General features: G+C 47.0%; 1 long non-coding RNA gene across 1 annotated transcript; it reads right to left on the bottom strand.

Annotated features, from left to right (window-relative positions):
* Positions 1-724: 724 nt before the first annotated feature.
* Positions 725-23,351, bottom strand: LOC123757360 (uncharacterized). Its single transcript, XR_006772737.2, has 3 exons — positions 23,034-23,351; positions 5,310-5,601; positions 725-2,516 (listed from the first exon to the last, which is right to left on the bottom strand). It is a non-coding gene; the product is annotated as an uncharacterized lncRNA (long non-coding RNA).
* Positions 23,352-25,416: the final 2,065 nt, after the last annotated feature.

Below are 25,416 nucleotides of genomic sequence, written 5' to 3'. Positions count from 1 at the left end.
CCGCTCTCTCTCCCTCTTTTCAGCAATACGAAGGTGTGCCCCAGGGTAGTGTTCTGAGCACTACTCTTTTTCTGGTTGCCCTCAATGGTCTTCTTTCCTCTCTTCCTTCTGGTGTCTTCTCCACTCTCTATGTCGATGATCTTACCCTTTGTTGTCAGGGTGATGATTCGCCTCTCCTTCAACGCCGGCTTCAACTTGCAATTGATGCCGTGTCGTCTTGGGCCACTGATCATGGCTTCAAGTTCTCTACTTCTAAGACTTGTGCCATGACATTTACGCGGAAACGGGTTGTTCTTCGTCCCTCTTTGTCACTTTATGGTCATCCCCTTGAATACAAAGATTCCGCGAAGCTTTTGGGGTTATTCCTTGACACTCGTTTGTCTTGGTCTCCCCATATCTCTTACCTCCGTGTTGAGTGCTCTAAGGCCCTTACCCTCCTTCGGGTCTTGTCCCATACTTCTTGGGGGGCAGATAGGCGCACTCTCCTTGCTTTACATTCCTCTCTCGTCCTGTCTAAGCTCGATTATGGTTGCCCTGCTTACTCGTCTGCTTCTCCTTCTACTCTTCGCCGTCTTGATGCTTTGCACCATACTGGGTTGCGCCTCAGTTCTGGTGCCTTTCGTTCAACTCCCGTCCTTAGCTTGTATGTTGACACTGGCTTCCTGTCTCTCCAGGACCGCCGTGATCGCTACTGTCTTTGCTATCTTGCGCGGTCCTTGCAACATCCTTCCTCTCGCCTCTGTCGTGCTTTAACTTTTACCCCTCCTGTGGTTCCTGTTCCTCTTCACCACCTCCCTCTTTCTGTCCGGTTATCTCGCCTGCAGGATTCTCTTTCCGTTCGTATTTCTGATGTTTCTCCTCGTGTTGTTCCTTCTTTGCCCCCGTGGAGGGTCCCTCTTCCGCGGTTTTGTACTTCCTTGACCCGTATCACTAAAGCTTTTACCCCTCCTACGGTTCTAAAACGCCTTTTCCTCGAGCACTTTTCTTCTCACTCCCGCTCCGTTTCTGTCTTCACCGATGGGTCTAAGTCAGCGGACGGTGTTGGCTACTCTGTTGTTTTTCCTGATCGCACTTATATGTGTCGCTTGCCTCCGGAGACTAGCATCTTTACAGCGGAACTTTATGCTATTCTCTATGCTCTTCGTCTCCTACTTTCTCGTTGTCAGTCTTCCTTTGTGGTTGTTGTTGACTCTCGTAGTGCCCTCATGGCTCTCGGGTCCTTTAATCCAGTTCATCCAGTGGTTGTCGAGATCCAGCATTGGCTGTTTCTCGTTCACAGTAAATTTAAATCGGTTGCGTTTTGTTGGGTTCCCAGCCATATTGGTGTGTCTTTAAATGAGCGTGCGGATGCTGCCGCCAAGGAAGCTGTCCGCTCTTGTCCCATCTCTCGTAAGGGCATTCCGTATTCCGACTTTTACCCGGTTATCCATTCCTCAGTCCTTACCCGTTGGCAGGCTTCTTGGTTGTCTGTTAATTAACTGGTAACAAGCTACATACTCTTAAATGTTGTGTTTCCTCGTGGCAGTCCTCCTTCCACCGTAACCGGCGGTGGGAAACAGCTCTGGCGAGGTTGCGTATTGGCCATACTCGCTTAACCCATGGTCACTTGATGGAGCGCCGCCCTGCTCCTTATTGTCCTAGTTGCATTGTCCCTCTTACGGTCGTGCATGTCCTTCTTGAATGTCCTGACTTCCAGGACGAGCGTATGTCTTGCTTTCCGACCGCCCCTCGCGGTCACCTGTCCCTCGATAGAATTCTTGGTGACTCGGATACTTTTGATATCGTTCGCCTTATGAGTTTTTGTTCTCGTATTGGCATCCTTAGTGATATTTAGCGCCCTCTGATTATTTTGCGTCTTTGATGGTGCTACATAGCCTTCCCGGTTTGGTGCCTTCTTTTGATAATTACTTACTTCCTGACTTAAGTTAGGGCTTACTAGTAGAATGGCTGTAAAGTCAAAGTAGTAGCTGCGGACAGCGGAACACTTGGGGACGGGCGCGGTACCCCCACCCCGCAGGCCGGACCCACCACCCCCGAAGGGCGAGTGCCCGCTGGCCGCGAGGGAAAACCTCAGGGTGGCAGAGCAACTACGCTACCGAACTGGGAAGGAAGGAGGACAGACTGTAGGAGCTCGCACGTCGCCTCGACTTATGCCCCCCTGGCCCTGGCCTGTGGGCGACGGTCGGTGAAAGTGGGGGGCAGGGTCGGCCTCGGTGGTCCCCATGCCCAGAAGGCTTGTGACATAAGAGGGCCCCCGAGCCTGCGCGATGGGCGCCTGCAGCGTCGTCCAATCGTCGGCCGAAAGAGGTGGAGGCAGCTGGGGGCCTCTGGGAAGTGTGGTCGCCGTCCACATCAGAGCCGCCCGAGGAGGCCACCGAGGAGGGGGAGGCGAAACGGGCGGGTTTCGTCCTGGCCCAGGCCGGCTGCGTCCTCACACCACTGCGCTGTTGTCCTCGCACGTCGCAGCCCGAGCCCTCTTCCGTGATGCAGTTGCTGCGTGATCCGGCTTCTCGCCACTGAGGAAAATGAAAAAGTAAGCATCGGCAGGACTAACGGGAAAAAAGCAGGCAGGGAGACCCAGCTGCTGCACCAGCAACCGTCACATACACAAGTAGACAAAAGCAAAGGTAAAGTTAAGTGTCCATAGTGATTGAGAATACCAGACATAGCCAATGCTATCGTAATAAAAACCAATGTAATAAAAGCTGAGCAGTTAAAATAGATTAAGAGAGATGATTAAGATTCATGTATAGATTGAACAGTATTATTCATGGTATAGTTTGGTTATATTAAGACCGTATTATTCATTGTATAGTTTGTTTATATGAAGACAGTATTATTCGTGGTATAGTTTGGAAGAATTCAAACAATATTAATCTCAAAAGTGAAAAGCAAAATTATTTGAGTATCCCACTAGAAATGGACACTGCTTTAACACTGCAACAGTGTTAAGTAAATACCGGGCATAACTGAAGCTGGACTATGTAACAAATTAATTTTAGAAAACTTAAATAAATAATATAAATAACATAGCGAGGCCAAAAACAGCAAGAAAGGCATGAGGCTTAAGCAACAAGCCGGGCTCCACCGGCCAGACAAAACGTCTGTGACGAACAAGCCGGGCTGCGCCGGCCAGACAAACAGCTGTGACGAACAAGCAGGGCTGCGCCAGCCAGACAAACAGCTGTGACGAACAAGCAGGGCTGCGCCAGCCAGACAAACGACTGGGACGAACAAGCTAGGCTACACCAGCCAGACAAACGTCTGGGGCGAACAAGCTGGGCTACACCAGCCAGACAAAACGTCTGGGACGAACAAGCTGGGCTACACAGGCTAGACAAACGTCTGGGACGAATGAGCTGGGCTACACCAGCCAGACAAACGTCTGGGACAAACGAGCTGGGCTACACCAGCCAAACAAACGTCTGGGACGAACGAGCTGGGCTACACCAGCCAGACAAACAACTGGGATGAACAGGCTGGGCTATACCAGCCAGACAAACGTCTAGGTACGAACAGGCTGGGCTACACCAGCCAGACAAACGTCTAGGTACAAACAGGCTGGGCTACACCAGCCAGACAAACGTCTAGGTACAAACAGGCTGGGCTACACCAGCCAGACAAACGTCTAGGTACGAACAGGCTGGGCTACACCAGCCTGACAAACGTCTAGGTACGAACAGGCTGGGCTACACCAGCCAGACAAACGTCTAGGTACGAACTGGCTGGGCTACACCAGCCAGACAAACGTCTAGGTACAAACAGGCTGGCTGACAAACGTCTAGGTACGAACAGGCTGGGCTACACCAGCCAGACAAACGTCTAGGTACGAACTGGCTGGGCTACACCAGCCAGACAAACGTCTAGGTACAAACAGGCTGGGCTACACCAGCCAGACAAACGTCTAGGTACGAACAGGCTGGGCTACACCAGCCTGACAAACGTCTAGGTACGAACTGGCTGGGCTACACCAGCCAGACAAACGTCTAGGTACGAACTGGCTGGGCTACACCAGCCAGACAAACGTCTAGGTACGAACAGGCTGGGCTACATCAGCCAGACAAACGTCTAGGTACGAACAGGCTGGGCTACACCAGCCAGACAAACGTCTAGGTACGAACAGGCTGGGCTACACCAGCCAGACAAACGTCTAGAACGAACAGGCTGGGCTACACCAGCCAGACAAACGTCTAGGTACGAACAGGCTGGGCTACACCAGCCAGACAAACGTCTAGGTACGAACAGGCTGGGCTACACCAGCCAGACAAACGTCTAGGTACGAACAGGCTGGGCTACACCAGCTAGACAAACGCCTAGTTACGGACAAAACCGAGCAACACCGGACGGACAAACAACTGGGACGAACAAGCTGGGCTACACCGTCCAGACAAACGTCTGAGGAAGAACATGCCTGGCGACACCGGCTGACGCAAAGGCAGCCTTTAGCAAGAAAGCTTTGGGCCTACCCACCGGGGCACCGCTGCCACAAGGGCGCCTCCTGCCCGTGGGCGCAAGGGAGAGGGACAGGTAGGAAGCGGAACACAAGCCAAGGCAAGTGCTCCACGGAGCGCCATGCCACGTGGGTGATGCCGACCTTGGCATGGGCCCCTAGGGTCGGGCCCTAGGGACAAAGACAACTAAATAACCCGGCCAGGAGGCGTCGCCACCAAGGGTGACGCCAGGACGCTCGCAGGGAGCCTGGCCGGACACGCACGACCGAGCGCGTCATGAACCCTGGCCCCTAGGGACAAGCCTAGGAGACGCAACCTACCGGGTTCCAGGGAAGACGCCTGGGTGGGGGGGGGGGGGGAGGAAACGAAGGGCATCCCTGGGGCGAGTGCTCCACCGAGCTCCAAGCCACATGGGCGCCGCCTACCGGGCTTGGTCCCCAGGGCTCAGTTCCACAGAAACCAGCCACGTGTCGTCGCCACAGAGGGCGAGCCAGACCACAGTAGGGCGCCTGGCCGTGCACGCACGACCAGGCGCGGGCGAAACATGGCCCCTAGGGGCACAGCAAACCAGGCTCCCGATAAACTCCTGGGAGGGCACACTTGGGACGAATGCTCCACCGAGCATGCAAGGGCCGGGCCCCAGGGGCACAGGACCACCAAAACCTGGCCACATGGAGTCGCCACAGACAACCAGCACACCAGTCCCAACCTGGAGGCGCACCTGCAAACCCCAGGCAGGCAAACAGGCAGAAGGCCCAGGGAACTAGCTATGGCAGTACGAACGGACCGCGAGGGACGGCGCAAACACACCCCAGCACTGGGATAGTCCTGACTAACTTGAACAGGAAACTCTCTTACCTTAAGGTTTGCTGAGTAGGGCAGGGAGCCCCTGCCGTACTGGCCTGGGATGTCGAAGGCCCCAAAGGATCAGAGAACGTCAGATCTGGGACCATAGTAGCGTGGATGGGGTCCATTTGCTTGAGAAATCTCGTGTACACAGACTTGAGATGCAGTATAGAGTACTGGCCCACGTGTCGATGAGGCGCGGCGCTGAGCGTGGAGCCGCTGAATCGCAGGCCGTGTCGAGAATGGAGTGAGGGCGAGACCTCCCTTCCCGCGCTATTTACGCCACCCAGACTGTCCGCACCGCCTGAAAGAATGCCAACAGTTTTTGAAACTTTTTTTTTATATATTTAGAATGTGTCCCTGGAAATTCAGCTTGTGGTCAATGAGAACGCCAAGGAATTTGCCATCTATTTTGTTACAAATTTGGGTATTGTTTATTCTGAGATTTATTTGATTAGAGGATTTATTGCCAAACAGAATATAGAAGGTTTTGTCAATGTTAAGGGTGAGTTTGTTGGCGGTTAGCCAAAGATGGACTTTATTTAGCTCAGTATTTACTGTGGCATTTAGAGCAAGGGGGTCAGGACTGGAGTAAATGAAAGTAGTGTCGTCAGCAAATAGAATTGGTTTGAGGTGTTGGGAGGCATTTGGAACGTCATTAATGTAGATGAGAAAGAGGAGAGGGCCAAGTATGCTGCCCTGAGGAACACCGATGTTGATGGGTAGGGTGGGAGAAATTGAATTATTCACAGGAACATACTGGAGCCTGTCAGTAAGGTAAGACTTGAGGTATTGTAGGGAGTGTCCTCTGACTCCATAATGATGTAATTTAAGAAGAAGGTTTTGGTGGTTGACAGTGTCAAAAGCCTTACGCAGGTCCACAAATAACCCAACAGGAAACTCATTTTTATCAAGAGCTGCATGAATCAAGTTAATCATACTAATAAGTGCATCGTTAGTGCTTTTTTGGGTCTGAAGCCATATTGACAAGAGCTAAGTATATTTTGTTTGGCTAGATAAGAGTAAAGCTGCTTGTAGATTAGTTTTTCAAATATTTTTGACAAGTTAGGCAGGATTGATATAGGTCTGTAGTTGTTAACATCTGTAACATCACCACATTTGTGGACAGGGGTTACTCTCGCTTTTTTTTAGAATATCTGGAAAGGTTTGGAGTTCAAGTGACTTGTTGAAGAGCAATGCAATTGCAGGAGCTAAGATCTGGAGTTTTTTTTGTAAATTAAAGTGGGTATCTCTGTTACATATAAATGTGTGTTTTATGGGGAGTCTAGTATAACATGGATGTAGGGGCAGTAGTTAGCATTAAGAGTTATCAAATATGGGAGATCCAAAAGGCCCGGCCCCCAAGTGGAATATCCACAGTGAATATTAATTGGCTACACAATGTCAATCTAGAGATTGATCATAGATCTCCTACACAGGAAGAATGGATACTCCTTTACTAACTTGCTTATTTATTAACCCCTTAACAACCCCCATATACATTCACACCAATAACAATAATAAAAATTACTTTATCACACGTAACGTAACAACGTAAATAACTTTTAACGTAACAAGTTACGTTAAAAGCCTTGGTCCACATAAGCAGGATACAAGGTTTACACTGAGAACAAGCTAGGGTAAAGTACTACTAGTGAAGAACTTGAAGCTTCAGTGAGCTTAGGGTAGTGAGACCACGTGGTACCCTAACACAACACACCTCTTAGGGATACCCAAAACACTGGCAAATACTACCCCAGGTCTACACAAATCTTTCACTTCCAGAGTAGGCACACTTAACAACACCGTACTTAGTATTACAGGTATTCAAGGTAAGGGAAGGAAGGAGGAGGAAAAAAGGTAGAGGGTTGCAGAGCAGCTCAGAGGAGATCTCGACACCACGAACGCCAGCAAGAGAGAGAGATCGTCTCCACTCTCCTCCCTCAGTTCACTCGCTGCCAGCAGACTACTCAACTAATCGTACAGCCTTCCTATCCCAAGTTTACTCAGGTTTACTTTACAAATGATTAGAAAGTATTAGTAAACATAGTTGGTGCCTATTTTATTATTTAATAATCAACCCCAAGCTCAGTCTTTAAATGCTCTTTGAGAAACAAGAATAGTCTTACGTCTGGCAGGGAAGATACAAACAAATGCAGCTCGCGATGCGTCCAATACTATAAGGTAGTTTATTTAGCTTAATTTTGACCTCTGGTTTCCACTGAGGAACCCAGGGTGTTAACACTCCTCCCCCCCCTACAGAGAAAAAAAAAATTTGACTACTAGAATAGTAGTCATATTTTTTTTTTGTAAGAGTATACAGAGAATAAAAAGGAAAATTTGACAAAAAAAATAATTCAAAAACAACAATTTATCTGCAAGAAAAGTACAAAGGAATTCTCTGAAAGAAAAATAATACAAAAAAAAAACAGGGAAGTAAATAAATTGGACACGGAATATTTAATGTCACAGGAGAACCTAAAAAAAAAAAAATAACTAAAGCATGACAGTTGATAAATGGCTTCCTGTGGCCCAGATGAATGTTATTCAGGCAACCGGGACAGAGCGTCGGCTATCACGTTGAGCCTGCCCGGTAGGTGGGTAATGGAAAGATTGAAGTCCTGTAGATACAATGCCCACCTGAGTATGCGTTTATTCTTCCCCTTCATCTGATTCAGGAAGAATAGTGGGTTATGATCCGTGTACACTGCCACTATATTACCTATGAGGTAAACTTCGAACTTTTTACATGTAAACACTAGCGCCAACACCTCTTTTTCTACCATTGAATAATTGCATTGCGCCTTGTCAAATTTCACAGAGTAATAGTATACTGGGTGTTCCACTTGATCATCCCCAATTTGCAACAACACTGCACCAGCACCCGAGTCAGAGGCGTCAACATAAATTTTAAATGGTCTGTCGAACCTTGGACTAGCGAGCACTGGGGCGGAAGCTAAGATCAATTTCAAATTTTTAAATGCCTCTGCACGCACAGTCTGATGACCACTTAAATTTAACGGCCTTCCGCAAAAAGTCTGTGAGCGGAGTGGCCACACTGGAAAAGAACTGACAAAAGTGTCGATATTACGCACACATACCGATAAATCTTTTAACGACCTTTTTAGACTTTAGCACCAGATACTCCAGAATGGCACTGATTTTATCTTGCTGAGGTAACACTTTTCCTTGGCCCACTTCATAAACGAGCCCCCTCCCCTTCCGGCCCGTTGGCGTCGTGAGGGGGCTTGGTGGACGGCTGCTGGAGTGTGATGCTCCGTTGGGCAGTCCTCTGTCCTTTTCTGGCCTTGCACTCCTGCTGCTGTCTTCTCCAATTGTGCCGGATCGCTTTTCCTTTTCCTTATGTTTCGTTTTTCTCCCCCCTCTTCTCCTATCTGCTTGTCGTTTCCTGCCGACCTTTTGCTTGTTTTGGATTATTTCTTTGGACTTCTTCTATTTTGACGCCCGGGTGCTTGAGGAGGCATACTCTTGCACCCGTAGAACTGTAGTACCCGACGTCTCGAGCGAGGGGAACCTTTTATTGTCAATCCCCCTTTTGTCGCTGAACCCGATCTCGACGGACTGACGGTTCTTAAGGTGGCGTTTGTGGGGCGTATACTCACGACGCACCCCTAGGGGGCCCCGGCATGATCGGCGATAGCTTCCTGTTGGGTGTCCTGCCTCTAATTGTGGCTCCATGGTGGGTATGGGGGCACATTCGTGGATGAATTTGTCACTTTTCGTCTCTATGTCGTTGAATGTTTCCGTTGTACCCTCTCAGGCTCGTGGGGTGGGCGACCAAGCCCCCGAGTCGGCCTGTATTGGAAGACCAGGCTCTGTAGCTCCCGCTGCGTTGGGCCCCGACCTTGCTCCTCCTTTGACCGTCCTGACTTCTTCCCCCAGCTCCCCTCCCTCCTCTGAGGTTGGGTCGAGCCTCCAGCCCCCGGTGGTGACCACTTCGTCCCCTGGTGTGGCTAAGTCTTTCGTTGTAACTACTGCGCCTTTTGACCCCTCTCTCTCTAGGGGTTCTCAACGCCGTTCGCGCCCCAACCGCGCTCGCTCGATTCCTTCCCGTGCTGATGCGTATCAGGCCTTGTTTGGTCCTGCTTCATGGGCCAAATACTTTGATCTCCTCCCTCTTGATTCTGCGCCTCCTGACGATTTCTCCCTCCATCGGCATCTTGTAGATTCCGTGGATGCGTGTGTTACTTTCAACCCCACTCGTCTCGGTACACGTGTCGTTGCTGCTCCTTCTCAGGATGCGGCTTCCCGCTTGGCTGCCTTATCTTGCCTTGGCGAGATCCCTGTTCGGGTCTCCAAGAACGTTCAGATGAATTCCAGTGTTGGCACTATTCTCCTTCCACCCCATGTTGCAACCGGTGTTCGGAATCTGCAAGATTGCCACGATGATATTCGGCATATCCTTGATGCCCAAGGCCATTCTGTCCTCCAGGTTGACTCGTTTACTTGTCCCCCTCGTGGTCGTCGCCGTCAACCCCTTCGCGTTGTGAAGATCACCTTTGATGGTAGGACCCTTCCATCCTCTGTCATTCTTGCTGGTGCTAGGTGCTCTGTCCAGGAGTATATTCCTTCTCCTCGACTTTGTAATAAGTGCTGGAGGTTTGGGCATGGTGCCCTCCGCTGCTCTGGGACTGTCTCTCTCTGTCCTTTGTGTGGGAGTGAAGGTCACTCTAAGTCGGAGTGCATTTCTCCCCAAGCTCGCTGCCTCAACTGCGGTGAGGCCCATCCTACGTTCTCCCGTGCCTATGTCCATTACAAGCTTGAGGCGGCCGTCCTTAACCTGAAGCACCGGGAGCGTTTGTCTTTTCCTGAGGCGAGGCGCCAGGTTCGCCGGCTCCCGCCTTATACTAACATCTCTTATGCTCGCGTGTTGCGCTCTTCCTCTCCTCGTCCTTCCCCCCTTCCTCAGACTCTCAACCGTTTCCGGGCCTTGGACCCTGATACGCCCACTGCCCCCTCCTCTGTTCCTTTGAGTTCTTTCCCGAGGGGTCCCCCTCCTGGTCCTCTGTCTGGGGTTCCCCTTCTTTCAACCCGGTCTGTCATGTCTCCTGTGTCTTCTTCCTCGTCCCCCTCCGATCCTCCTTCCCATCCTCTTCCTCCATCTATCGGCTCTCCCCGCCGCCTGTCGGTGCAGGCGGATGTCCATCGCTCTCCTAACGGCCGTCGTGTGTGCTCTCGTTCGGCTTCTCCTGTTGAGACACTGGAATCCGTTGCCGGTACGTAGTTGCTGGGACACCTGTCTCTTTAAGTCAGAAGCGTAAGCCTGGCTCCTCTCCTTCCTCTTCCCCGGCGGGTAAGAAGGCTTCGCTTTCTTCCTTAGCTCCTACTTCTGGCTCTGTAGCTCCTTCCCCTCCCGTTTCAGTGGTTGCGCCCCCTGTTCCTGCTATGGAGGTTTCTTTGGCCCCTGCTTCCCTTTTGGTTGCTGCTCTTGCTGGGGTGCGCTCCCCTCTTTCTACTCCCCCTCTTCCTACTGCTGTCCTTGACTGCTCCTCTCCGTTGTCTCCTCCTCTTCCTCCTCCTCCTCCAGACCCCGCCCGCCCACCTCTGATCTGTTCTCCCGTTTCCTTCCCTCCGTCTTTGCTCAGTTTACCCATGCCCCCTAACCCTGACTTTGCTGACCCTGATCCCGACCCTGATATTCTTTAACGTGCTCTGTTGCTCTTTCGCCTTTGTTTCTTCCTTGTTCTCTGTTTTTGTCCTTTCTCTTCTCGTCATTGTCCATTCTTCAATGGAACGTTCGAGGTTATTACGCCAATTTCCTCGAACTCCAACTTCTGATTTCGCGGTTTTCGCCCCTTTGTGTCTGTCTCCAGGAGCCAATGCTTGGTGCTCGTCCTGGTCGTTTTCGTGGCTATTCCTTTCTCTCCCCCCCCCCCAGCCATTGCTGGGGCTTCTAATTCTTCTGCTCTCCTGATTCGTGCAGATGTTCCCTTTGTTCCTTTACTTTTTCCTTCGCCTCTCCATTGTTCTGCTGCTCGTATCTTTGTGGGGAAATGGTACACAGTTTGTTCCATTTATATCCCCCCGAGTGTCCCGCTCTCTCTTCCTGATTTGAAACACCTCCTAGACTCCTTGCCGGAGCCTGTGCTCCTGCTGGGTGACTTCAATTGTCATCATTCTCTTTGGGGTGACGTTCTGACGAATACCCGGGGTCGCCTCCTTGAGCCGTTTCTCCTATCTTCTTTCCTGTCTCTTCTGAATTCTGGTGAGCCCACTCATTTGGACTCTCGGACTCGCACCCTTTCTTGTCTTGATCTTTCTCTCTGCTCTTCTTCTCTTTACTTAGATTTCACGTGGCAGGTTCTTGATGACCTCCATGGAAGTAATCATTTCCCCATCCTTGTTTCCTTTTTCTCTTTTCGCCCTTCCCTCTCTTTCCCTAGGTGGCAGTTTGCTAAGGCAGACTGGACCCTATTTACCCTGAGTGCTGCTCTCTCTGACCTCTCCCTTCTGCCTCTCTCTCGCGCTCTCCTCCTTTTTCATGACACTGTCTTCAACGCTGCCCTCCGCTCTATTCCTCGCTCTTCCTCTCGGGGTCCACGGAAGTGCGTTCCCTGATGGAATGCGGACTGTGCTCGGGCTGTCCGCTGTAAGCGTGCAGCCTGGAAGAGGCACCGCCGTAGGCAGACGACCGATTCTTTTCTTTTCTTTCGGAAAGCGAGTGTGGTGGCCCGTAGGGCCATCCGTACGGCTAAACGTGAATGTTGGGCATCTTATGTCTCAACAATTACGTCCGAAACCCCTCTGGCCCAGATCTGGAAGCGTATCCGCAAGATAGCGGGTAAGTTCGTTCCTGATGTTTCACCGGTCCTTCACCTCCATGATACTCTTGTGGCAGACCCGTTGCAGGTCGCTTCCGAACTGGGTTCCCACTTTTCTTCTGTTAGCTCTGGTCTTCATCTTCCCCAATCTTTCCTTCTTCGTAAACCTGTCCTTGAGTCTCGTCCTTTAGATTTCTGCACTCATCTTCAGCTTCCCTATAATGATCCCTTCTCTCTCTCTGAACTTCGTTCTGCCCTGGCCCTCTGCGGTTCTACGGCGGCGGGCTCCGATGGTATTCATTATGAGATGCTTCGCCATCTCCCTCCGAGCACGTCTCAGTATTTACTGAGTCTGTATAATCGGATCTGGGAGTCGTCGTCAGTCCCTGAGGACTGGCTCGATGCCGTTGTCCTCCCTGTTCGCAAACCGGGGTCTCTGGGTACTTCCCCTAAGGACTTTCGCCCTATTGCTCTCACAAGTTGTGTCTGCAAACTCTTTTGAACGTATGGTTAACGTTTGTCTGATGTGGTTCCTGGAACACCATCACCTCCTCTCCCCTTCTCAATTTGGTTTCCGCAAGTGCCGCAGCACGACAGATGGCCTGGTGAACTTGGAGGTCTATATATTCGTACTGCTTTTGCTGCGAAGACCTCCGTTGTTGCCGTCCTTTTTGACCTGGAAAAGGCTTACGACACCACTTGGCGTTATCATATCCTATCTCAACTTCATTCTTTTGGCCTTCGTGGTCATCTCCCTCTCTTTCTCCGCAGCTTCCTCTCTTGTCGTTCCTTTCGGGTGCGCCTTGGTACCGCTCTCTCTCCCTCTTTTCAGCAATACGAAGGTGTGCCCCAGGGTAGTGTTCTGAGCACTACTCTTTTTCTGGTTGCCCTCAATGGTCTTCTTTCCTCTCTTCCTTCTGGTGTCTTCTCCGCTCTCTATGTCGATAATCTTACCCTTTGTTGTCAGGGTGATGATTCGCCTCTCCTTCAACGCCGGCTTCAACTTGCAATTGATGCCGTGTCGTCTTGGGCCACTGATCATGGCTTCAAGTTCTCTACTTCTAAGACTTGTGCCATGACATTTACGCGGAAACGGGTTGTTCTTCGTCCCTCTTTGTCACTTTATGGTCATCCCCTTGAATACAAAGATTCCGCGAAGCTTTTGGGGTTATTCCTTGACACTCCTTTGTCTTGGTCTCCCCATATCTCTTACCTCCGTGTTGAGTGCTCTAAGGCCATTACCCTCCTTCGAGTCTTGTCCCATACTTCTTAGGGGGCAGATAGGCGCACTCTCCTTGCTTTACATTCCTCTCTCGTCCTGTCTAAGCTCAATTATGGTTGCCCTGCTTACTCGTCGGCTTCTCCTTCTACTCTTCGCCGTCTTGATGCTTTGCACCATACTGGGTTGCGCCTCAGTTCTGGTGCCTTTCGTTCGACTCCCGTCCTTAGCTTGTATGTTGACACTGGCTTCCTGTCTCTCCAGGACCGCCGTGATCGCTACTGTCTTCGCTATCTTGTGCGGTCCTTGCAACATCCTTTCTCTCGCCTCTGTCGTGCTTTAACTTTTACCCCTCCTGCGGTTCCTGTTCCTCTTCACCACCTCCCTCTTTCTGTCCGGTTATCTCGCCTGCAGGATTCTCTTTCCGTTCGTATTTCTGATGTTTCTCCTCGTGTTGTTCCTTCTTTGCCCCCGTGGAGGGTCCCTCTTCCGCGGTTTTGTACATCCTTGACCCGTATCACTAAAGCTTTTACCCCTCCTACGGTTCTAAAACGCCTTTTCCTCGAGCACTTTTCTTCTCACTCCCGCTCCGTTTCTGTCTTCACCGATGGGTCTAAGTCAGCGGACGGTGTTGGCTACTCTGTTGTTTTTCCTGATCGCACTTATATGTGTCGCTTGCCTCCGGAGACTAGCATCTTTACAGCGGAACTTTATGCTATTCTCTATGCTCTTCGTCTCCTACTTTCTCGTTGTCAGTCTTCCTTTGTAGTTGTTGTTGACTCTCGTAGTGCCCTCATGGCTCTCGGGTCCTTTAATCCAGTTCATCCAGTGGTTGTCGAGATCCAGCATTGGCTGTTTCTCGTTCACAGTAAATTTAAGTCGGTTGAGTTTTGTTGGGTTCCCAGCCATATTGGTGTGTCTTTAAATGAGCGTGCGGATGCTGCCGCCAAGGAAGCTGTCCGCTCTTGTCCCATCTCTCGTAAGGGCATTCCGTATTCCGACTTTTACCCGGTTATCCATTCCTCAGTCCTTACCCGTTGGCAGGCTTCTTGGTTGTCTGTTACTGGTAACAAGCTACGTACTCTTAAATGTTGTGTTTCCTCGTGGCAGTCCTCCTTCCACCGTAACCGGCGGTGGGAAACAGCTCTGGCGAGGTTGCATATTGGCCATACTCGCTTAACCCATGGTCACTTGATGGAGCGCCGCCCTGCTCCTTATTGTCCTAGTTGCATTGTCCCTCTTACGGTCGTGCATGTCCTTCTTGAACGTCCTGACTTCCAGGACGAGCGTATGTCTTGCTTTCCGACCGCCCCTCGCGGTCACCTGTCCCTCGATAGAATTCTTGGTGACTCGGATACTTTTGATATCGTTCGCCTTATGCGTTTTTGTTCTCGTATTGGCATCCTTGGTGATATTTAGCGCCCTCTGATTATTTTGCGTATTTGATGGTGCTACATAGCCTTCCCGGTTTGGTGCCTTCTTTTGATAATTACTTACTTACTTCTGGGAAACATTCTTCTGAATTACTCCTTGTAGAGTCCATAGGGTTAACTGTATCCCCATTACCATCTACTGTCCCTTGCTCTGCCTCCCGGTCTCCTGCAGGTGCTGCTATCCCTTCATTATAAGGATGGATATCACTAGTTGCCTCACCCCCACCTGAAGGGTCTTCAAAATTCCCTGTGAACCTTGGCATGAGCTGATCGGCATGCCTTTTCCAATTAATGTTCCCAAAACTCTGCACTTGCACAGTGAAGTTCCTGCGGCCTAGGACCTCCCTAATTTTCCCTTCCACCCAGGGCTTTCCACTTCCAAAATTCCTTGCATATACTGCATCCCCCTCATTAAACAACAATTCCTCTCCCTGAGCCAACTGACTGGCCAAGCTAGTTACCGATTTCTCTTTATTGGGATCTGTCTTTACTGCTTCCATGTGCACTTTAAAGTGTCTATTAAACAGTAATTCAGAAGGAGATTTACAAGTAGTAGAATGAACAGTTTTCCTTTGATTATATAAAAATCTACAAAGTCTTGTATTAATAGTACTACCTTCCGTAAACCGCTTTAACCCTTCTTTCAAGGATCTCACTGCTCTCTCTGCTAGACCATTTGAAGAAGGATTATAGGGGGCAGGTGTTACATGTTTAATACCATTTTTCCGTAAAAAATCCTCCATTTCCACAGAAACAAAATAAGGAGCATTGTCTGAGACAATTATGTCTGGCAATCCAAAATTACAAAATGTTTTCCTTAGTAATTCACAAGTTACAGATGATGTGGTGGAATTACACACATGCACATCCAGAAATTTGGTGTATGAATCCACCACCACTAGGTAATATTTATTATCCATAGGTCCCGCATAATCTACATGAAGTCTAGACCAGGGTTTTCCAGTGCATGGCCAAGAAAGTACTGGGGCCTGGGGTTTCTGATAATTCTTAAAGCAAATATGACAATTTTTTGTTACCTCAGCAATATCCTGGTCTATTTTTGGCCACCAAACCCAACTTCTAGCTTCTGCTTTCATAGCATTTATGCCATTATGGCCTACATGCAGCTGTTCCAAAATCTTACATCTCAGTTCCCCAGGCACCACCACTCTATTCCTATACAAGAGTACATCCTGGTGAATACTAAGGTCAGCCTTCACTGCAGCATACTCTGACAATAACAAATTATCATTCCAACCATATTTGACATTTTTCAACAACAGACTTAATTTAGGATCTCTACCAGTTGCCTTCCTAATAGTCTGGAATGAAATATCCTCAAAAGACATAGATTCCACCAGGTTAACATACTCCACTGGAATACTGGAATTTAATTCTTCTGTCGCAGGCAATCTACTTAATGCATCAGCTACTACATTATCCTTGTCTGGCTTAAACTCTAAATCATACTCAAACTGAGAGAGTAGTAATGCCCATCTTTGAATTCTAGCATTGGCATTAACTGGAATCTGCTTACCTCTGCCAAACAATCCTAGCAGGGGTTTATGATCTGTTCTAGCAAGAAATTTCCTCCCCAGCAGAAAATACCTCAGTTTTCTTACAGCATATACCAAAGCTAAGGCTTCTTTATCTAACAGAATAATTCTGTTCCGCAGGAGATAATTTCTTGCTAGCAAAATATACTACTTTATCCTGACCATCTACTTCCTGTAATAATACACAACCCACTCCTACTGGGGACGAATCTACCTCCAGTTTTAACAGGAGTCTACCTGTAAAATTAGTGAGCACTGGAGAATTGATCAATTCCTGCTTAATATTCCTGAATGCATTTTCCTCTCTTGCTGCCCACTTAAATCTAGCCCCTTTTTTCAACAATTCATACAAGGGTGCTAATTTTGTTGAAAAGTTCTTCACGAACTTACAAAAATATGTAACCATCCCAACAAAAGACTGTACTTCCCCAACTGATGTTGGGGCTGGGGCATCTATTATAGCAGCTACATTTTTGTGAGGAGTAAAGCCCTTACCTGAAATATGGTACCCCAGATATTCAATGGCCTTGGTCTTCAACGTTGTTTTTCCCTTATTAATCTTCACATTGTGCTTTTTCAAAAGATTCAAAACTTGTTCTAATCTAGCATCATGCACTTCCTCATTCTCCCCACATACAATAATGTCATCTAAAAAACTAGCCACACCTTCAATGTTAACTAACAACTGGGACATGAATCTCTGAAAAATTGCTGGAGACGAGGAGAGTCCAAAAGGAAGTCTTTTATACTTAAATAACCCCTTGTGGGTATTAATCACTAACAATTTCTGGCTCTCCTCCTCTACAGGAATTTGCAAGTAAGCATCTTTCAGGTCAATCTTAGAAAAAATTGCTCCCTTGCAGACCACTGACAACAACTCATCTATCTTAGGTAAAGGGTACTTCTCACAGTGTATGCGGTTGTTCAGTTCTTTGAAGTCTGCACAGATTCTCAAGGATTTCCAATCTGCCTTCAACACTTTTACAATTGGGGCTGCCCACTCACTATATGTAATTGGCTCTAAGATGCCTTCTGCCACATGCTTTTCCAGGGCTGATTCTACCAATTGCTTGTAATGAAACGGCACTGTTCTTGCCTTGAAAAATTTAGGTGAAGCCCCACTTTTCAGGTGAATTTTTGCCACCATGCTATTAATTGGCTTATCTGCCTCCACTGAATATTTGTCTAACATTTGTTCAGCACTTTTAATTGTTTTAACTATCGACAATTCATCTAGGCCCGCCAAGAAAATTCCCACTTTTTCCATGAGATCCTTACCACATAGGCTAGGATTATGTGAATCCACTACATAAAAATCCTGGACAATTTCTTTTCCATTATAACCTACTTTTGCCGACACCTTGCAATAGACCTTAATCGGTACATTATCATAAGCACTTAAAGATTTTTTACCTGGTTTTACATTCAATTGCAAGGTATCTGCCCAATCTCTAGACAACGTTGACACTGTAGCACCAGTGTCCAGTTCCAAGGGAACTAACTTCCCATTAAATTACAAAATTCACCACTTGCGACTTCACTGAACATACCTTTTCTTTCACCGAATATAGTCGGTTTTCCTCACCTGCAGCTTCTTCAGACTGGTTACCTTCTTCTACTGCCTTGACCACAGTACCACTACCTCTTCCTGCATTCCCTGGTCGTCTCCTCTCCCAGGCCTTGTTGTTCCTGTTCAGATGTTCCCTACACACTCTCTGCAAGTGTCCCTCCTTGTTACAAAAGTTGCATATATATGCACGAAACTTGCACTTGCTACTTATGTGCTTGTATCCACAGTGTGTACATCTGGTCTGGCTCTGTACGACCATAATTTCCTGAGTAGAAGTCTTACTTCCAAAAGCCCTTTCCAGGTTCAATATCTTCTCGAGCACTGTCCATGAAGTCATCGATTGTAGATCCAAATTTTCTGCCACCAGGTTAGGGAAATAATTCTCCTTTTCCACTGCCATGAACAACTGGTCCCTAACCCTGCCGTCCAACTGTGCTCCGAAGTTGCAGTGGTTAGCCAAAGCTTTCAATTCCGCAAATAAATCCTGTACGGATTCCTGCTGCTTTTTCGTCCTCTTCTGGAAATCCATCAAACTCCTGTGATATGATGGTTTCACCACATACTGACGTTTAAGCAAAGCAATCAAGTCTACATAGGTCTTCGTGTGCGGTAGCTCAGGTGCACACAAATTTCCAAGAACACTATATGCTTCAGAACCCAGTGAAACTAAGAGTACCGCTTTCTTGGTGGCGTCCTCCTTAATCTCCCGGTACTGAAAGTTTGCTTCCAGCAGGCTGAGCCACAGGTCCAACGAGATCTTGGCCGTGTTTAACGGCTCGATTGACATGGTAGCCATGGCCACGGTGTAGCACACTCCACTGTTATATGCGAAGCGTCCACTCGTCCACACGACGTACCCTGCACTGTCTTGATCCTCACACCACGTCTCGTACCCAGGCTCTCTGCCAGCGATGTTTAATTCTCGTTGCCACTGTTATGGTTTTGGTCAGACAAACAATCTTCGTTCACATGGTTTTTATTCTCCGCCAGTAACAACAACAAAACATTAACAGGTACATGAAATATTATTAACAAGATCATAAACAAAAGAGCATCTGCTCCAAACATGCTACCTCCAACATCTGTAGTACTCAATCCTAACAGGCTGGAAACCTTATGAGTTATTCCATGGTCCTTACAAAATTGTTGAAAAATATCAGACTTAAAGTTAGTACCATTGTCAGTTTGCACGACCCGAGGCAGTCCAAAAGTGGAAAAAATTGCAACATACGAGCAATAACAGTCTTTGCTCGGATGTTCCTTACAGCAAAAGCCTCTGGGTAACGAGTAGTGATACACATCATCGTGATTAGGTAAATATTACCAGACTTAGTTCTAGGTAATGGACCAACACAGCCCATTACCACATGAGAAAATGGTTCCTCCGGCACGACAATAGGCCTTAGAGGAGCTTTAGGTGGAGTCTGGTTTGGTTTCCCAACAAGTTGACAAGCAATACATGCATTACAAAATTTTGCCACATCGCTTTTCAGCTTGGGCCAGAAAAAATACTTTAAGATTTTGTGATACGTAATATTAATACCCTGATGTCCCCCATAAGATCATCATGAGCAGCTGCCAAAACTCTTTCTCTATAGCAGGTCGGCAACATAACCTGGTGGACTACCTCCCACTCATTTGACACGGGAGCACTCTGTGGTCTCCATTTTCTCATCAAAATCAGATAATTGTAGTAGTACCCAGTTGCTGAGTCTATAATTTCCTCCATAGAGACGGCTGCCTCATGACAATCTGCAAGACTGGGGTCAGCTTTCTGTAACTCACTCAAGGAGGCATCCAAGCCTTGGTCAGATGCCATTGGCCAAGGCTCAACAGTGTTCTCCTCCACCTCCTCCCTACTCTCAGTAGGCGGCGGTGGCAGGCTCTCCACAATATCATCGAGTCGGACCATGAATGTGTCCGCAAGGTCCTCTTGGCTTTCACCCCTCGGAAAGTTCCTCGTGTCCTCAGGATTTACCACCTTGGCAAGCACAGGGCTGCCCTTACATTTAAGTCCCATAGACCGGGTCACCGCACATGCAGGGTACACAACATTATCCTCTGCGGCCGGTGGATCCAGGCAAACCTTAGGGTAGGCAACATAATAGGCAGTCTGGAGTCCCCTACCTTATCCCCTGCTAAATAATTACCAACTATTACATCAACATTAGGGAAAGGTAGATACAAAGTGACTCCGACTGTACAAACACCCTTGTGGAAATCAGATTCCAGGGTAACCTTATGGAGGGGTACTGCGCTCGAGTATCACTAGTGACACCCTCGACCAGTACCACCTCTCCAGTGTCGAGAGTGTCGGCACCTTGCAAAGCACTCTCTAAAATTTAAGTTTGGATGGCACCGGTGTCTCGGAGGATCACCACATTCTTCCAAGAAGATCCCTCAGACAAAAGTTGTCTCTTTCGATAAGAATGGGGTAAGCATGTCCAACCACTGTGGGTTGGAGGTATTACTCCCTAACCCTTCAGAAGGCCTCAAGCCCTGTGTCACAACTAGAGCATTGGGTCTTTTTTCCGGGTACAGTTGCCAACAACGGCTAATAACATGGTTTGGACGTTTACAGTGACCACAGATACGTTGGGGAGAAAAGACATTACTACCAGAATTACCCTTCGGTTCACCCTTAGGTGTCGTGGGGCTAGACAATGTAACAGGGTTAGTTATGTCAGAAACATAAGGTGCATTAGGTAAAGGGTTAGAATGAGCTGGTCTGGACTGGCTGTGGGTATAAGTTTTGCTACTCTGTGGGGTATAATTATTTTTATTGGGCCTTTTACCCGCACACTGGTAGTTTTCTGCCATCTTGGCCAAATCCCCTATTTTAGAATCTACTTCTACTCCACCTCTAATGTAATGTGAAACATTCTCTGGCATAATATTTATAAATTGTTCCATTAGGACTACATTCTTTAATGCCTCGTATGTTTCGGCTTTAGCCGAGCGAATCCATTTATCAAACAATCTAATTTGATTATTAGCAAATTCAGTGAGCGGTTGGTTGTGAGTAGGCTTAAGGTTGCGATAAGCTTGGCGGTGAGCTTCAGGAGTAATTTCATATGCCCACAAAATACGTTCCCTGACTTTATCATATTCAAATCACTCTTCGTCAGGCATGTTTATAAAAATATCTTGGGCCTTACCCCTAAGTCTTCCCTGTTTGATTTTCACCCACTCTTCCTTTGGCCAGGTCATGGACATGGCCAATCTCTGAAAATGGTTGAAAAACCCTTCAGGGTCCGACTCTGAAAATTCAGGCAAGTTATGCTTCTTCTCATAATACCTGGGATTTGAATCCCCTGCAGGTGGAGGTCCAGTGGCATTCGCTCTAATTCTAGCCTCCTCGGTTTTGAGTCTTTGCTACTCTAATTTTATTTTTGCTAACTCTAGAGCTAACTCTCTGTCCCTATGAGCGGCACTTTCCGCTTGGCTAGGCTGGCATAAAGGTGTATCACTTGCCAATAGTTCTTGATCAATACAATGTTGTAATATTTCATTCACCAAAGTCCACTTTTTATCCGCGTCATTTAATTCTAGGCCAAATTCCTTGCCTAACAATACTAAATAAGACTTGGTAAGTTTCTTTATCTCTACCACAGAAGGATCCTTTGCCAGTTTCTGCATTTCAGATGCCATTACTAATTACAATACAATACAATACAATTTTATTTAGGTAAGGTACATACATACAATAAATATTTACAATTTGGGGGTAATTAACCCTTACACTGCTCAGGGGTCCTTGGGACATTTACACCCCTGTGTGCAAGAAAAAAAAAATAATTTTTTTTTTCCGTCTTCTAAACATGTTAATTTGTGTCCCCTGAGCACGGAAAAAAAAATCGTAGGTGACATATTTTGGGCGCAATTGACCGAGGAAGTCTGGCAAAAATTGGGCGTTGACAGAGCGGTCGTCAGACCCGGTCAGCGTCACCCGCGTTGACAGATGGGAGTTGCCACAAAGATATTATTACCTAATTGTTTCAATGTCTCCGATTGATTTTTTCTTAGTTTTTTTGCAGTAATATTATTCAATAGTGTGTATTGTAATATATTTATATAATAAAAGTGGTTAATAATCGCTATACTCAAAAGTATGATGTGCATATTAGTGATTCAATTATTATGTTTATAAAACTATAAACAAATAGTTTTGCTGCTATTACACTCTATACACAGGTTATATATAAGTATTGGCATGTTTTGGTCACCATAACGAACCAGTAAGTTGGTATTGAGAGTGGAAAAGCAACGAGGAGTTACTGCCACACACCAGCCAGCCACTCGCTGCCACTCCCTCATTACACGCACTAAACTTTCTCCCCCAACAATACCAGTTGTGGTGTTATTACACTATATACAGACGTTATATATAAGTATGTGTATATTTTGTTCACCACAACTGTACAGCTAAGCTGATATAGTTAGTTCAGGCACTAAGAGTCGTCGCTATATATATACACAGATGGCGGCTCCCTCACTCATTCAAGGTCACACGAACTAAACTTTCTCCCCCAACAATACCATTTGTGGTGTTATTACACTATATACAGACGTTATATATAAGTATGTGTATATTTTGTTCACCACAACTGTACAGCTAAGCTGATATAGTTAGTTCAGGCACTAAGAGTCGTCGCTATACACAGATGGCGGCTGGCGGCTCCCTCACTCTTTCAAGGTCACACGCACTAAACTTTCTCCCCCAACAATACCAGTTGTGGTGTTATTACACTATATACAGACGTTATATATAAGTATGTGTATATTTTGTTCACCACAACTGTACAGCTAAGCTGATATAGTTAGTTCAGGCACTAAGAGTCATCCCTATACACAGCTGGCGGCTCCCTCACTCTTTCAAGGTCACACGCACTAAACTTTCTCCCCCCAACAATACCTTTTGCAGTGTTATTACCCTATATACACATATTATATATAAATATCTACATGTTTTATGCACCGTAACTGTACACCTAAGCTTGTAGTGCGCCCAAAGAGCATAGTGGCCACCCTCTAAACAGGTAGACAAATCGTGCAGACGACGTCACCTCCGTCACCCATATGGCTCCTCCCAGCATAATCCTTTTGCTGTTATTACACTAATACACACATTATATATAAGTATCTACATTTGTGTTCACCATAGAGAACCACTGACCTGGTATGGTGAATGCAAACAATAACAGGTGGCCACACAGTCAGTAAACGATGCTGTCTCCCTCCGTCTCTCAGCATCACTCCTCCCACAGCGCTAATTATTACAACAATCCTGCTATTATCACAACCCTGGTTATTTATATCACAGTCATTGGTCATCTGTAATATTGTCATCGCTAAATAATAACAATTATATATTTATTTTGACATTTTTCGGCGATGCTGTGGTCACAAGCTGAACATCAATGCTGTTCGCTCATGCTGCGTGCGCCAGCCTTGGTTGCTCCAACAGTACTGTGCCTCTCACACCTGAGAATATTGCCCACGATTTTTTTTTTAAATGGCATCTGTTTACAAGAGCCCTGAGGAAGCTACTGTGAACCCCGTGTAGCCGCGGTCCATTTGAATCAGGCCTGGCACCCTATGGTGTATATATACGCCATGCGCACCATGGGACATGTTACTCAGGGCGTATATATACGCCATGCACAGTTTAAGGGTTAATTTAGCTCCTAGCCAAAGAAAAATAAAAAAAAAATAAAAATTGGAAAAAACAAAAATTTGCACGGCCCCTAACACAAGGCCACACTTACCTCAATCATGAAGAGATCCAGCTAGGTGTCCAGTCAGTAAAAATAAATCCTTTGCTAGATGAGCTGGACCCTAGGCTAACACACAACCGTTCTGCGGGAAACAAGAATTTTTAGTTTTGGCACTCAAGAATCTAATTTTTTACAATTATAATGTTCATCCCGGACAGGCCCCCACTTGTTACTTATAAATGTGTGTTCTATGGGGAGTCTAGTATAACATGGATGTAGGGGCAGTAGTTAGCATTAAGAGTTATCAAATATGGGAGATCCAAAAGGCCCGGCCCCCAAGTGGAATATCCACAGTGAATATTAATTGGCTACACAATGTCAGTCTAGAGGTTGATCATAGATCTCCTACACAGGAAGAATGGATACTCTTTTACTAACTTACTTATTTATTAATCCCTTAACAACCCCCATATACATTCACACAGTAACAATAATAATAATTACTTTACCACACTATCTTACGTTAAAAGCCTTGGTCCACATAAGCAGGATACAAGGTTTACACTGAGAACAAGCTAGGGTAAAGTACTACTAGTGAAGAACTTGAAGCTTGAGTCAGCTTAGGGTAGTGAGACCACGTGGTACCTTAACACAACACATCTCTTAGGGATACCCAAAACACTGGCAAATACTACCCCAGGTCTACACAAATCTTTCACTTCCAGAGTAGGCACACTTAACAACACCGTACTTAACTTAGTATTACAGGTATTCAAGGTAAGGGAAGGATGGAGGAGGAGAAAAGGTAGAGGGTTACAGAGCAGCTCAGAGGAGATCTCGACACCACGAACGCCAGCCAGAGAGAGAGATCATCTCCACTCTCCTCCCTCAGTTCACTCGCTGCCAGCAGACTACTCAACTAATCGTACAGCCTTCCTATCCCAAGTTTACTCAGGTTTACTTTACAAATGATTAGAAAGTATTAGTAAACATAGTTGGTGCCTATTTTATTATTTAATAATCAACCCCAAGCTCAGTCTTTAAATGCTCTTTGAGAAACAAGAATAGTCTAACGTCTGGCAGGGAAGATACAAACAAATGCAGCTCGCGATGCGTCCAATACTATAAGGTAGTTTATTTAGCTCAATTTTGACCTCTGGTTTCCACTGAGGAACCCAGGGTCGTAACAATCTCCTCAAGGGTACTAGACTTGGTTTTAAGGGATAAGGGATTTAAAGGAACTTGGTTTTAAGGGACTTAATAATATTACATATTATTGATACATACATGACTGCATGTATCAGTACATTTTCAGCCCAGCGTTCTGTCTCCCAGGATGAACAAGACCAGCAAAAGCTGCTAGACTCTGTTATAGTGTCGTCCCAAGATATACCTGTGGAACATGATGGTGAAAACTGTGTCGAAATAGCTCTGGATCTCATAAAAGACAAATTGCAGCTCATTCTAAACAAATCTGACGTTATTGCTGCCTACAGAGTAGGCAAAAAGAATCCATCAAGTCAAAACCAACGGAAAATTCGCCTGAAGCTGTCTTCCCAGTTCACGAAATCCAATCTAGTCCGGACAGCTGTAGCCCAACGGAAGGGATTATACATCAACGAGTGCTTAACTAGGAACAGACAGCACCTCCTCTACCGCCTGCGTCAAATCCGTCAAAAAAAACCCAGATGCGATTCATCAGTGCTTCGTTAGAGATGGACTGATAAAGGTGAGAAAAACCGCAGAGGGCAAAATGTTCACAATTACTAAAGAAGAGAACCTCAACGCTTTCCTCTCCCAATGTGGTCTGTCTCAGCTCATTATCACTCCCAGTGAATTAAC

Source organism: Procambarus clarkii, chromosome 13 (genome assembly GCF_040958095.1).
Source record: "Procambarus clarkii isolate CNS0578487 chromosome 13, FALCON_Pclarkii_2.0, whole genome shotgun sequence".
NCBI lineage: Eukaryota > Metazoa > Arthropoda > Malacostraca > Decapoda > Cambaridae > Procambarus > Procambarus clarkii.
This window is presented reverse-complemented; position numbering and strand designations above follow the sequence as displayed.